Source organism: Patella vulgata, chromosome 9, assembly GCF_932274485.2.
Source record: "Patella vulgata chromosome 9, xgPatVulg1.2, whole genome shotgun sequence".
NCBI classification, from domain to species: Eukaryota; Metazoa; Mollusca; class Gastropoda; family Patellidae; genus Patella; species Patella vulgata.
The window spans coordinates 27,453,847-27,467,500 of NC_065887.2; the positions used below are offsets into that span (position 1 = coordinate 27,453,847).

Here is a 13,654-nt window from a genome sequence, read left to right on the forward strand (position 1 = left end):
TGGGTTCTCTCTGGGTCTTCCGGTTTCCTCCCACTGCTAACACTGTAACCCAGGTATCGTTTAATCTAGCAATAATTTCTTTCACATTCGTTTAATATCAAATCTTTGTTTAAAAAAATTGTTTAAAATCACCAAAAATCATCTAATTTGTACATGTGTCCAGTTTAAAGCTGACTGATTAATTTTGATAATGAGTGTCCAATTTACAAGTATTTAATTTCCTGATCACTGTTCAAAAATTAATCATTATACATCATTAATCAATTGGGTTGATTATTTTTTAACAATGATTGAGAAATTAAACACTTGTAAATTGGACACTCATTATCAAATTGAATGGTCAGCTTTAAACTGGACAGAAGTACAAATTAAACGATTTATGGTGATTTTAAAAAGTTTTTACAAATTTTTGAACAAAGATTGGATATTAAACGAATGTGAAAGAAATTAGTGCTAGATACACAAGATTAAACGATACCTGGGTTACAGTGTAAAGACCCCTACGCGCAAGAGAATTCTTGAAATAAAATTTAACCATATAGTTAGTTCCCGAAATGACCTAGTTTATGTTGAGTGGACATTAAACCCCATCCCTCTCTCTCTCTCTCTCTCTCTCTCTCTCTCTCTCTCTCTCTCAGAAATGAGATCTACCCATATGACCAACACTGTACATATCAGCCTGCATGTAAAAGAATCCTTGAAAGTTGGATTTCAGTGAAGAGTTAGTGGAGATCATGCTGTCTGGGTAAAATTCTCATACTAAGTGTTACACATGTTTCCATAGAAATAAAAATAACTGTTCTTTGATTCAAAAGTATTGTGATAAACCCAATTGTCCTTACTGCTGGATTTTGTTATACAAGGTAGAAATTGTACTTTTTAAATATAGATCTAGTACAGGCACTGAGATCATGCAGCACTGCAATCATGAGGGTGTTGACATAGTTTTTATTATTCAGCAGTATTGGAGGTTAATGTGATCATTTAGAAACTACTCAATCATTATATTACAGTTAGGTGTGATTTAATCTTGTATGACGTGAATGGTGCCCTTTAAACATATTTTTTTTTTATAAAAAGCACCCTTTTTTTTATTGAATCAATCTCAAACAAGCTGACTTTTACTGTTATACATTCTATAGAGTCAGTGATAATCATAATGTAAACATCAAATCTTCTCAATGAATTTATTTCCTGTCAGTGTCACAAAGGTAAATGATACAAATTTCCATTTTACTTGGCTAAATTTGTCTTTAATCATTTGAACATTTCCTTTACATTATTTTCCATCAAATACAAGGACACACCGATTTCAATGGCCGAATAATGTTTTCTTCTGTTTAAAAGGTAGCGTGTGGTTTGGCATTCTGTATGAAATGTTTATTGAAATGTCAAGCAATCTATCTTGATAATACATTCTACAATATGTATGTCAGTGTATTTAGTCGGATATAAACATCACAGGTCCGTCATTCATAAGTGTTGATAGTTCTGGAAGATCACATAGTAGTACAGTACAGAGTTTATCTTAAAGGTTAGGCACAGCAGTTTATGAAATTAGGTAAGTAGTTTATTGGTTTGACTTCTAGAAGACATATTAATGTATTCTTCCATTGATGAGTAGTTTTTATGCTTTTCTTACTGACAAAGAGAACATTCAAAAGTTAAAATCTAGCTAGATTACTGTAGTTCCAACTGATACAAATACTTAGTTGTAAGCTAACTCGATCAGGAAGGTTTATATAGATCAGAAAAATGAAGTAAGATCTGAGGATGTGTGTGTGTTGGACAGCAGGGGGTGTTATAGCTTAAAATACTGTATAAAAGTATAGATAATGACATCATTGTCTTGTTAAGCCACTTTGCAGTCAGTCGAGTCAGACATTTGCATGCAATCAAATTATTTAAAATAAAAATATGCCATATGGTAATGCCAAAATGACATAAACTTTAAACCCCATATCTCTCCTCCTCCCCCTCCCCCATATCCCCCACCCCCCACCCCCCACCACCACCACCACTTGACCCTAGAGATTTATGGCCTTTTAAATAGTGAACAGTTCTATTGATAATAGTATTAACTGTTGTAGGATATTTGATGAATTGATTATTGGCTTACAAGGAAAAGTACTAACAGTTGATTCAGATTTCGGTGAAATTTTGTGACATTATTCACACAGTGAATTTAGTTAGATATTGTATTGGCGTAATCAAATAGGACCATTACTGTAAACATAAAATGATGGGTCGAGTGGTTAGTTATCAGCTTGTAATTAATTTAATTTGTCAATGGTTTAGAATTTGTGGGGGCGTTCTGTTAATAGTGTGCAACAAATCTTTTCTTTTTTGTTTTTTCGTTTTCATAAGTTGCATTTTTATGAAATAATATTTTTTATTTTTCTTTAATTTATATTCTGAAACATGTTTACAATAATAATACATTGTTCATGATGAAAAAACAAATGAAAAGTAAGGAATTTTTATTCAACTGATATAACTTGCCTCGAGTAACCTTGAAGTTAAACATGAACTTGAAACAGTACTGTCAAGGTGAGAACAAAGCTACATAGTGAACTTAAGTATGACTTAATTCCTAATACCCCTACTAATGATCATGTATACATAATATACTATACTCATCGTTTATTTTTTACTGTGGAATGTTTTGTCATTTGGCACATGTGGTACTTTACAAGATACTTATTGTCTTGTGTTTGTCTAAATCTTTTCAAGAGATAATATTTGGTTGGCGATACTTATTGTATAACCAGGAGAATAATGTTATTACCTATAATAGTATAGTATGTAGGTATGTCCACAATAATAAACATAATTTTCTACTTAAATGCCTAGATGTCATTACTAACATTTTGAGACTCTTATTGTTTTGAACATATTTTCTTAGAAATAATTTTAATCATTCTTTAAAATCAAATTTTTAATTCACATTTGCACAATTTTGGGAGTAAGCATCTTCTTACTAGATTTGTTAAATTTATATAATTCGCTGAAATTCAGCCAATTAAAAATGATGCCGTTATTCAGTGGAAGTCACAGCAAATGCTAATCTAAATTGTCTAAATTGGAACACTTTTTTAGGGATATTGTATGATTTTAGTACAGTATTTCTCAGAAATGAAAAATATGTCGTTCGAGAACATTCCAAAAGTGCTCTGGAAGAACTTTCCAAAGAACAATTGTTGTACTAAATTTGGTCAAAATATGGTTCAGATCTATTAACAACAGCTGTTAGTATATATATATATATAATATGTGGGTTTTTTTCTCTGTTTTATTTAGGTTTTTTTTTCACCTTTTCTCTCCGTCTGTGTAATGTGGGAACATTCCCATTAAGCACTTGATTGATTCAATCATGTAGGTTATATTAAAAGAAACAAATAAACAAAATTAATTTGTCTGTGAAATGTGCATTATCTTGTCTATAACATGCCTTGATTGAACTTTAAATCTCAGTCACTCCATCATTTACAGGTCTGGTTTTCCTTTATATCAAAGTAAATATTATCAGTTAATTAGACAGTTTTATAACTAGAAGCTAGTCAATTTATGGGCACATTAATGCATTTGGTTATCAGGTTTCACCTATTGATATTTCTATCCAATACAGTCTCTTTGAGGATTTTTTTATATTTTTTTTTTTAAAAGCTTCTGATTTTAGGGTTGTTTTTTTTTTTACAATGATCAACAAAATACTTAATGCATAATAATAAGAAATTACAAACAATCAACATTTGGCAGTTGGAATTAAGTGTTTTTTTTAGCTTGTTTTCTGTCCAACTCTTGCAAAATGTGGGTGTATCTTGCATGGCAACTGCTTGTTAGAGAAGTTCGAAGAAGTGAAATGGAAAGAATAAAAAAATTATTAGACATATATTATGCAAGAGCTAAATCTGACAGAACTAGGCAGTATTAATCCACATATTGAAACAGAATTTGAAGTCGATCAGCAAAAAATAACGGGGAGACCTTGATACGGAGAAAACGACTCCAGAAACCAAGATTCCTCGATCCACCGGCAACACAAAGAAAAAAGTATGTTCGGAGATTACCAATAAACTTAATTGTGACAGATTCTGTGTTCAAAACTCGAATATAAATGGGTTCAAAGTTACCTTGATTCCACCTCCTAGAATCACAACAAGTTGTAACTAAAATATTGACGTTAAAGAGGATTTTAATGCGTGTTCTTGATACACTTTTCCCACTAAATAAACAAATAATAGAAACGCTCACACTAGTCGAAAATACATCGCGACACAGGCCCACCATAGATTGAATTGGCCCCAATGTCTAGGGTTTTGTCCATGGAAGGTCCCATCACTGACATTAGCAGATGGAGTCCTTAGTCCGACCATGCTCACATCGCTTTTTTGCTCAACTCAGACTTTTTGCCCCATGGTTAATCCCGCACTGCGATTGCTGTCGCACTCATTTCTAGCATCAATAACAATAAGAGTAAAACATAGGTTTTTACATCGTGGATGTGGGGGGCTAGCACCATACAGGGTCCAACTGCCACTTGCGTTCTTTTTCGTCTCCAGTCTTCTCGATAACAGTTCATTTGTCACCAGAGTAAATTGATCATGACCATAATCGGCCATCAATTATCAGAACTTGATGAAATTTGTTGCAAATCACAAGTATGTTCTAGACATAGGTAAACTTGTATTTGTTTTGATTGTCTAAATTGTGGTACAGGGTACAATTTTCTACCCTTTTTTTTCTAAAATGTAGCTTTTTTTTAAGTAAGGAAAACGATCATTAGCCTTCTGGCACATTGGGGTTAAGGTCAGTGCTTGTCATTATTGAATTCGTTTCAAATCTAAACTAGCCTTGAGGATGGATGAATAAATAACGAACCAATTTGGATTTGAACTGAAATGACCTTTAGTATAGCTTAGTTTGTGCTAGAAAATAATGAACAGATAATTTGTGATGGTGATAATTTATAGGATGTTAACTATCATGTTATTGGGGAATTATTTGACCCACAAATAGACACTTTGGTCTAGACCAATTTTCTTTTGATTTACCTATTGCCATCTATGACTTAAGCCAAAATGGATTTGAATGAACCAAGACCATTCTTGTTAGAAGTTCAGAATTCATTTGATTAAGATGTATTTGATCAAAAATTTGTCCTTGTTAGCTAGTAATAGACAAACCACAAATTATCAAACATTTTTTGATATGTCAAATCTTTGAATGACAGTCTAACTCAATATTTTCCCTAATTCTCGAAATTAGAAACATGAATTGATATTCTAGACCAGAGGCTCAGTGTGGGTGGTTTTGGGGAGGGTTGGGGCACAAAACCAGACCCAACTTTTCTATGGTAAAATTTGGAGTAGAATACAATGTCGAGTAGAATACAATGTTTGGGCGTTTTCGAGATGTTCAGGGTTAAAGGTCAAATGATGTCGTTTACACTGAAAGTGAATACACAGCCATTCTTGTATCATGAAAACATGCTGAAAATGATCGAAAGTAATCGCTCTTTAAACGAAAGCATCGCTATCGGTGTAATATACGTCCACATTCCTGCTTTTATTCAGATGTTACTTTTTAAAATAAAGAAGGCTAGGCATTGGGCTTGTTTTGCCAAATTTACAGACTAAATTCAACAAAACGTGGGTGTGACACCGTCCCTGGTGGTCGGGACATGCACCAAAATAAATAGTTGTCTGTAGACAAAATTTGGAAAAATTGGGCGTGGCTCTGCCCCTGGGGGTTGGACATGACCAATATAAATAGGTACAACCCTATGATGAATCATACTGAATTGGATCCCAATATGTTAATAATTGCAACCTGTAGATTATTTACAGACAAAATATTAAACAAAAAGTGGGAGTTGGGACATGCACCAAAATCAATAGTTGCCATCATCAAAATGCACTGTTGTTTGATCTAGGGGACGTATACCTTTTATAGATCATATGTTCTAATTTAAATTTTACTTGTTTCAGGAATTTAAGAACTGAGAGGGGTTTCTAAAACTAGTTGGTGAATTGTTTTGAAAATAAAGTTTTTAAATACCACAACACCATTCTTATTCTTGCTCATTAAGGTAAGTCTCTGTCCAATTATTTGAGTTAAAATACCAAATCAGCTACTTGAAATCAGAAACTGGATACGAAAAAGGGGTTCATGTCAGCCTTAGCTTTAGGGGCGATTTGGCAGACAAATCTGCAAATGTCTTTTGACATATCCCTCTCATTTCTCTAAATATCATAATTATCAAGGCCTATGTAAATTAATTCAATGTTCTCAAACCGTTATCCATTAGATCAACATGTAAGAAGTGCTCCTTGCGTCACTGGAGTTGGCAGTCCGTTATTTGGGGTAACCAGTAAGATTTGGTGTCTTAACTTCTAAAACTATCATACAAGAAAGGTGTGTAATGTATTCACTTTGTCTGTCTGTCCGTCCGTCCGTCCATTAACAATTGGCTGGTGAATGTGATGAAGGCTACAGTTATTAACACATTCTTTTCAAATTTGATGTGTAGCGTTAGGATGACTGTATTGATTTTCAGAATTCTGCGAACTTCTATTCCACCTATGCCACCTTTTCCAAAACCATTGTGAACTTGATAGAGGCTACAGTTTCAAAGATATATAGAGAATCTCCTACGAGTAGGAGATTTTATTTATCACCCAATCCCTTCTTACATGCACAAATAGATAAATATAATTCTTTGCTGTAGATTTCACTTTTACTGAACATTACGGCGTAGTGATACATCATTTTTTGACAGCAATTAATTCAACCATTGCAAAGTCCTTTATATTGACCCAGTCTTTCCATCAAGGTCAATTGAATAACAATAGTTCATTTTTAATGAACTAATATGAACTACTGTTCTTTGAAAATAAAAAAAAGTAGTTCCTTTTCAACTGACCAATCAAATTCATGTAAAGCAAATTTCGAGTGCCTTGATATTTATCACAGTGTTTATGTTCATGAGATTATGAAGCCTATAATTCATTTTGATGTTAGTGCCCTTGATCTCTTTAAAGATCTTGTGGACCCTCTAGTGACTAAAACTAAAGTTATTTTCCTATTGATCTGAACAGAAACAAAATGTTTATGAGAGAAAGCAAGTCAATTTTCAACAATTTCCAATAACTTGAACAGCAAAATTCATCGCCTGATTAATTAAAGATGCATTATATAAGATTTTGAGAAGAGCTGACAGTTCTCATGATACAGTAATAGTTAAAATAGATAATGGGAAGGGAGTATGTTGAAAATTTCAGTCAAATTACTTCATTCAGGGTGAGATTATAGCTAGGGCTAGCAATGGATATTGATTTCAAGTATTTATAATCCCTGACCATCCACCGATCAATAATTGATAATGTGGTCGAATTATCTTGAGGCTACATATAATTTGTTTTGAAAACATTTATTTTTTGTATACTGGTATGAATAACGAATTATGCTGTAATATATGTATACATGTAGAATTTATTTCATTGATTTGACAATAAAATAATAGCATTCCATACCATAATTTTGACTCTTGGTCACTATGAGATCTATATAATTTCAATATTCCACAATATGTTACATCATGAGGAACTATTTGCTCTCATCATAAGTGTCCGACACTTCTTAGCGCTAGCTCTTTTACTCTGTGGTGCTGGCTTCTCGTCTGAAAAACAACGTGTGTTGAAGAAATTTTCTGTTTAATTATATTTACCGATCTAGCCCAAGGATGATCATTTATGGATTGTACGATTATCGATATTTTAAATCTGTATCGATTATCGATCTTTAAAAAGCTTTACCAACGATTATCGGCAATATTGATATTTTCTGCCAGCCCTATAGTTATTGCTGTTTGAAGAACAGTGTTGTCTCAATTGTGATTATTACCGTTGTTACGATAAAAAACAAAGTCTCGATTATCCAATTTTTATACGCTCACATTTGCATGTGGACGTATATTGTTGTTGCCCTGTCCCCAATCCGTCCGTTTGTCTGTCCATCCACAATTTGTTTGTGGACACTCTACAGGTCAAAATTTTTATTCGATTTTGACGAAACTTAAAATATACTCGGTAGGTCTATCTTTCAAAGATCTTGGTTCCTTTTTTCCTTTCGATATTTGCATGTATAGGACCATAACTTCATGGATTATGACCCCTGATTGTATGGAAAATCACGTTATTAGCATATGGACACTCTAGAGGTCACAATTTTCATCTGATTTTGATGAAACTTGAAATGCATGTTTATAACCCAACGATCTTGGTTCCGGTCGATATTCACGCATATCGGACTGTAACTTCCTGAATTATGACCCCTGATTGTACGAAAAATCGCGTTTTTAGCTTTTTGTCCCTCTAGAGGTCACAATTATTATCCGATTTAAAAAAACTTAAAAAAAACTTTTAAATATATCACCGTTACACCATAATGAAAATCGGATCAAAACTGCCAGACAAAATGGCCACACCTTGTACGCAAATAGTGTAAACATATGGTGTATCAAGATTGTGTACCCTCTAGAGGTCACAATTTTTATCCAATTTTAATAAAACTTTAAATTAATGTTTATATCACAAAGATTGTGGTACCTTTCGATAATCGCGCATATCCAAACTTAATTTCCTGGATTATGGCCCCGGGTTGTTTGAAAAATTGCATTTTTAGCTTGTGGACCTGCAAGAAGTCACAATTTGTATTCAATCTTAAAAAACATTTAAATATATCACCGTTACACTTCAATGAAGGTTGAGTTCGAATTTCGAAAAATCTGAACGAAACTGCAGGACAAAATGGCTGCTCCTTGTACATAAATAGTGTAAAACTATGTACAGTGCACTCTGTCACATCCGACCTCTGATCACTCCGGAACTCTGTTACATCCGACACCATTTTCATGTCCCGATTTATTTCCTTATTACTTCAGCCAAAAAATCTCTGGGTAATTCGACCTCTGTACGTTCCGGATTACGACATCAATCAGCCGTCCCATCATACGATTTCCATTGAATCAACACCGCATAATCCGGCCTTCGATCGGTGGGTGTGAAGCAAACACTTACCGATCAATTATCTGTGAGATTAAAACTGGATGGGTGTACGGTACATGTGAAGCCACAAAAGATTAACAAGCAATCACCAATCAATTATCTGTGAGATTAAAACTCGCTACTGTGGGTCTTCGTTGATTACTTTGAGAATTTTAATCTCTTATACGACAGTTGTGACAAATATCCACGAATTTCCCCCCGAAATTCACAGTTGGAAAAATTTGGTGCGCATGCTGATTGAACCTGAATAACCTATAAGTTTGGTCACCCTACGGATCTCTTCGAACCGTGTGACGACGACCTGGGATGCTCGAGTCACAGTCCGGAACGTCCCGAATTGACAGAACTGCAATCGAGTGACGCAGAATTCAGTCCTGTCACAGTTCTGTCAGTCCCGATGACGGAGGTAGTGTGAGTAAAATTGTGACGTAATTAAACACAACGAACATGTTTCGGCTGCATAGTTGGATGAGATATTTATACATCCAGTCGACACATGTGTTGTAGCCCGAAGTACCCATTTTCACTCGATTGTCACTATTTTTGGGATTGAGAGAATTCAATTCCGGAACGTTTAATCGAGTACGCCCATTATCAATGAACACGTGATAGCAAAGACAAGATTGCGATCAACTGAAGACAGCGAAGAAGATAAATTAACGACTGACTTGACCTATTCAAAATGCCTACGCATGTTTAATGAAATAAAAATTAATGTAATAAAATTTTGAATGTACAGAAAGGTTTAACATTTTTAAAGGGAATAACATTCTGGTGATTCGAAGTTGTATGTTCAAAAAAACTACATTATAATAATACTTCCGGTTTTCGAAGTTACAATATTTCCGGTTTTGCGAAAACAAGGGATTCCGACACTTTGCAGAATCCAACATATTGTAATGATCCCGTACGATGTGGGATGTGACAGAGTGCACTGTAATACCAAGGTCACAATTTTTATCGATTTTGATGAAACTTGAAATGTATGTTTATAATCCAAAAACCGTGGTTCATTTTGATATTTGCGCATATCGGACTGTAAGTTCTTGGATTATGGCCCCTGATTGTACGAAAAATCACGTTTTTAGCTTGTTGACCCTCTCGAAGTCACAACTTTTATCCAATTTTAAAAAGCGATTAAATTTATCACTCTTTCACCCTAATGACGGTTGAGTTCCAATTTCATGAAAATTGGACCAAAACTGCCTGTCAAAATTGTGGACCCTAAAGAAGTCACAATTGATGGCCAATTTTGATGAAACTTAAAATATAAGTTTATGTCCCAAAGATCTTGGTTCCTTTCTCTATTTGCGCATATCAGACCGTAACTTCCTGGATTACAGCCACTGATTGTACAAAAAAAGATGCTTTTTAGTTTGTGGATACTCTAGAGGTCACAATTTTTATACGCCCACATTGAAATGTGGTCGTATATTGTCGTCGCCCCCGTCTGTCCGTTAGTCTGTCCGGCGTCCACAATTGCTTGTTGACGCTCTAGAGGCCAAAGTTAATATCTGATTGACTTTAAATTTATACACAGTGTTTAAGGTCTTGAGACGAAGAAGCCTATTGATTTTCAGCGATTTCCGATAATTATTGCCAGAGTTATGGCCCTTGATCACTTTGAAAAATCTTGTGGGCGCTCTAGAGGCTAAAGTTAATATCCGGTTGACTTTAAATTTATACACAGTGTTTAAGGTCATGAGACGAAGAATCCTATTGATTTTCAATGATTTCCGATAATTACTGCCAGAGTTATGGCCCTTGATCACTTCAAAAAATCTTTTGGACGCTCTAAAGGCCAAATATCCGATTGACTTTAAATTTATACACAGTGTTTAAGGTCATAGACAAAGAATCCTATTGATTTTCAATGATTTCCGATAATTACTGCCAAAGTTATGGCCCTTGATCACTTTGTGACGCTCTAAAGGCTAAAGTTATCATCCGATTGACTTCAGATTGATACACAGAGTTTAAGATCTTGAGACGAACAAGTATATTGATTTTCAATGGATTTCTATGTCTTGAACAGCTAAGTTTTGTATACAAGACATTAGCATAGGGCAGAACTTTATACAAACAAACAAATTCTAATGGTTTTCTGATAATTACTTCATGAGTTGTTGCTCTTAATCAGATTTTAGTGTATTATAAATGTTTCATTACCGAAAAAAGTAAAAATATGCAACAACTCTTGTTGACTGCCCGGACGATTTAGCTGTTGTGGGCGTATGTTTCGTTGCCTGGCAACCTATCTTTTATCTGATTTTAAAAAAACTTTTAAATATAGAAGTATTCCGCTATAATGAAGGGGAAAATCGGAACAAACTGCCCGACAAAATGGCCACTCTTTGTACGCAAAGTGTGTAAAAGTATGTAATGCGAAGGTTGTGGACCCTCTAGAGATCACAATTTTTATCCGATTTTGATGAAACTTGAAATATATCTTTATATCCCAAAGATCTCAGTCCCTGTTGATGTTTGCGCATTTTAGACCATGACTTTCTGGATTATGATCCCTGGGCCCTGATTATACAAAAAATGACTTTTGTTTTTAGCTTGTTCTCTATACATCTCTTGCAAAATGTGAGCGCATCTTGCCTGGCAACCGCTTGTTGATTATATTATTAACTGGCAATTCGTTGAAAATCAAAACCATCCGATAGTCTAGAGAGTTGATTATGGACTTGGCATGTGAATAAATGTCTAATTAATTATTTATGTAACATTGAGGCCAAACAAAAGTTCTGCATTAGGCAGATTTAGCTCTTGCATAATGCATCCTTAATGGTAGGCCATCATGTTTTGTATAATAAATATAAGCACCAGGAGAGTTATGCCCATGTATAAGTCTTGTTAGAACTTAATATTAAATTATATCTATAGGCTGCAATTATTAATCAATCTTTCTTAAATTTATATTGATTTGTCTATCATATAGCCGGGCAACCTACATTTATAAAAGCTAAGCACTTTTGATTAATTTGATTTTTGGAGTGTAAAATTGAAAACAGATTGACATTTAACGCTAAGTAAGTTAATTTGTTTTGAGTAGGATGACAGTAAATCCTTATAATCATGATGGTATTACTACCCACATGCTATTTTAAAAGAAATTCTCTCTGCAGAGATTATGATTTAGTATCTTAAGATTAATACCTCACTGCAAAAAAATAATCTTCTTAGTTCATTTTCTTGAGCATCACAGCATAGATATTCACGTATTCCTGTGTGGGCATTTTCAAGACAGTTCATTTGATTTTCAGATAGAGTATGAAACTCCCAAGTGATTGGATGTTGTGTATTTCACAACTTGAATGTCTCTGATAATGATTAACACTCTATTCATATATATAATTTGTCAGGTTTGATTTAAAATTTGTAAGGAATTCAAGGATTTGTAAGATTTAAAAAAACATGATTTATGGTTCACACAAATAAATTGACATCGTATATTGCAACATGTAAGGTGGGTTATCTTAGAGAAGTAAAACACATTCATGATTGAGCATAGGTGTAAATTTAACATACATTTATGGTAACTGGGATTCACAAATTCTTTTTTGTTTATCCTTCATAGCTATAGAGTGTAAAAGAAATTGTCTATATACAGTATAGACTCATTATGTTGTTCCTCCCCACGGAAATCTTTAGTAAAAGACGAAAGATTTAAGGTAGAAAATAAGGAGAAACCGGACTAACTAAGAAGACTACCGATAATAAAGAAAGCTTTGTCTGCTCACGTTAATGGCTAAATCAGCCATTTTTGATTCATAATTATTGCATGTTCTACAGTGCAAGGCAGCATTTTTTGTTTTCCGTTCAATTTCATGTTGGTCTGGTTTGTTTAAATGAACACTCACAACCAGTTGTTGTAAAATGAGAACTGGGTGTCTGCTTCTGCATGATGATGTAATGAGTCTGATTGACATGATATTGATTATTGCTTTAATCAATAGACAGTAACATGTTCTGTTCTGTTTCACTCTTCTTGTTGGCTAGGAGATGTAGAGCTACTTTATCAATAAACATACACCAATCATAAACTAACCTACACCCACTTCTATACTATTTAATAAACTTTACTTTATTGTGAATCTTAAATTAAAGGAGCTGTCAGAGATTTCACTTTTTGGACCAGGAAATGGATCACAAGTTTATATAACTCATCTTCTTGTTGTTGTCCCCCACCTTTCGAAGAAAGCAGGGGACAATTAAAATGGGTCCGTCAGTCTGTCTGCATGTCACACTTTTTCGGACATCATAACTCTAATTGAGCTAGAATGTTCAAACTTGGTGTAGGTGTTTATTAGGTGAATGCTTTGACAGAGTTCGATCATGTGTATTTTCCACTAAGGCTTAGCAGAGATAAGTAATTTGATTGGTTGTGACTTTGGAACACAAAATGACTTTGGTTCTAATTGGGTGGGAGAGATGAAACTCAGAGTATAGATTAATTACATCAATACCATGACTAAGTTCGATGATGGGAATTTTCTGCTTAGGCTAAGTAGTGATAAGCAATTTGATTGGTCAAGATTTTGGGACATAACAGCTCTGCTTTTAATTGAGGTAGAATGTTT

General features: G+C 34.1%; 1 protein-coding gene and 1 pseudogene across 1 annotated transcript in view; one reads left to right on the forward strand and one right to left on the reverse strand.

Moving 5' to 3' along the window:
* Positions 1-1,465: 1,465 nt before the first annotated feature.
* LOC126832429 (sodium bicarbonate cotransporter 3) overlaps positions 1,466-13,654 on the forward strand; it is a 72,884-nt gene continuing 60,695 nt past the window's right edge. The window contains exons 1-2 of the mRNA XM_050563188.2: positions 1,466-1,561; positions 5,991-6,091. The gene's annotated coding sequence lies outside the window, so the exon portion shown is untranslated. The remainder of the gene's footprint in view (positions 1,562-5,990; positions 6,092-13,654) is intronic.
* Positions 12,642-12,772, reverse strand: LOC126808336 (U5 spliceosomal RNA; annotated as a pseudogene).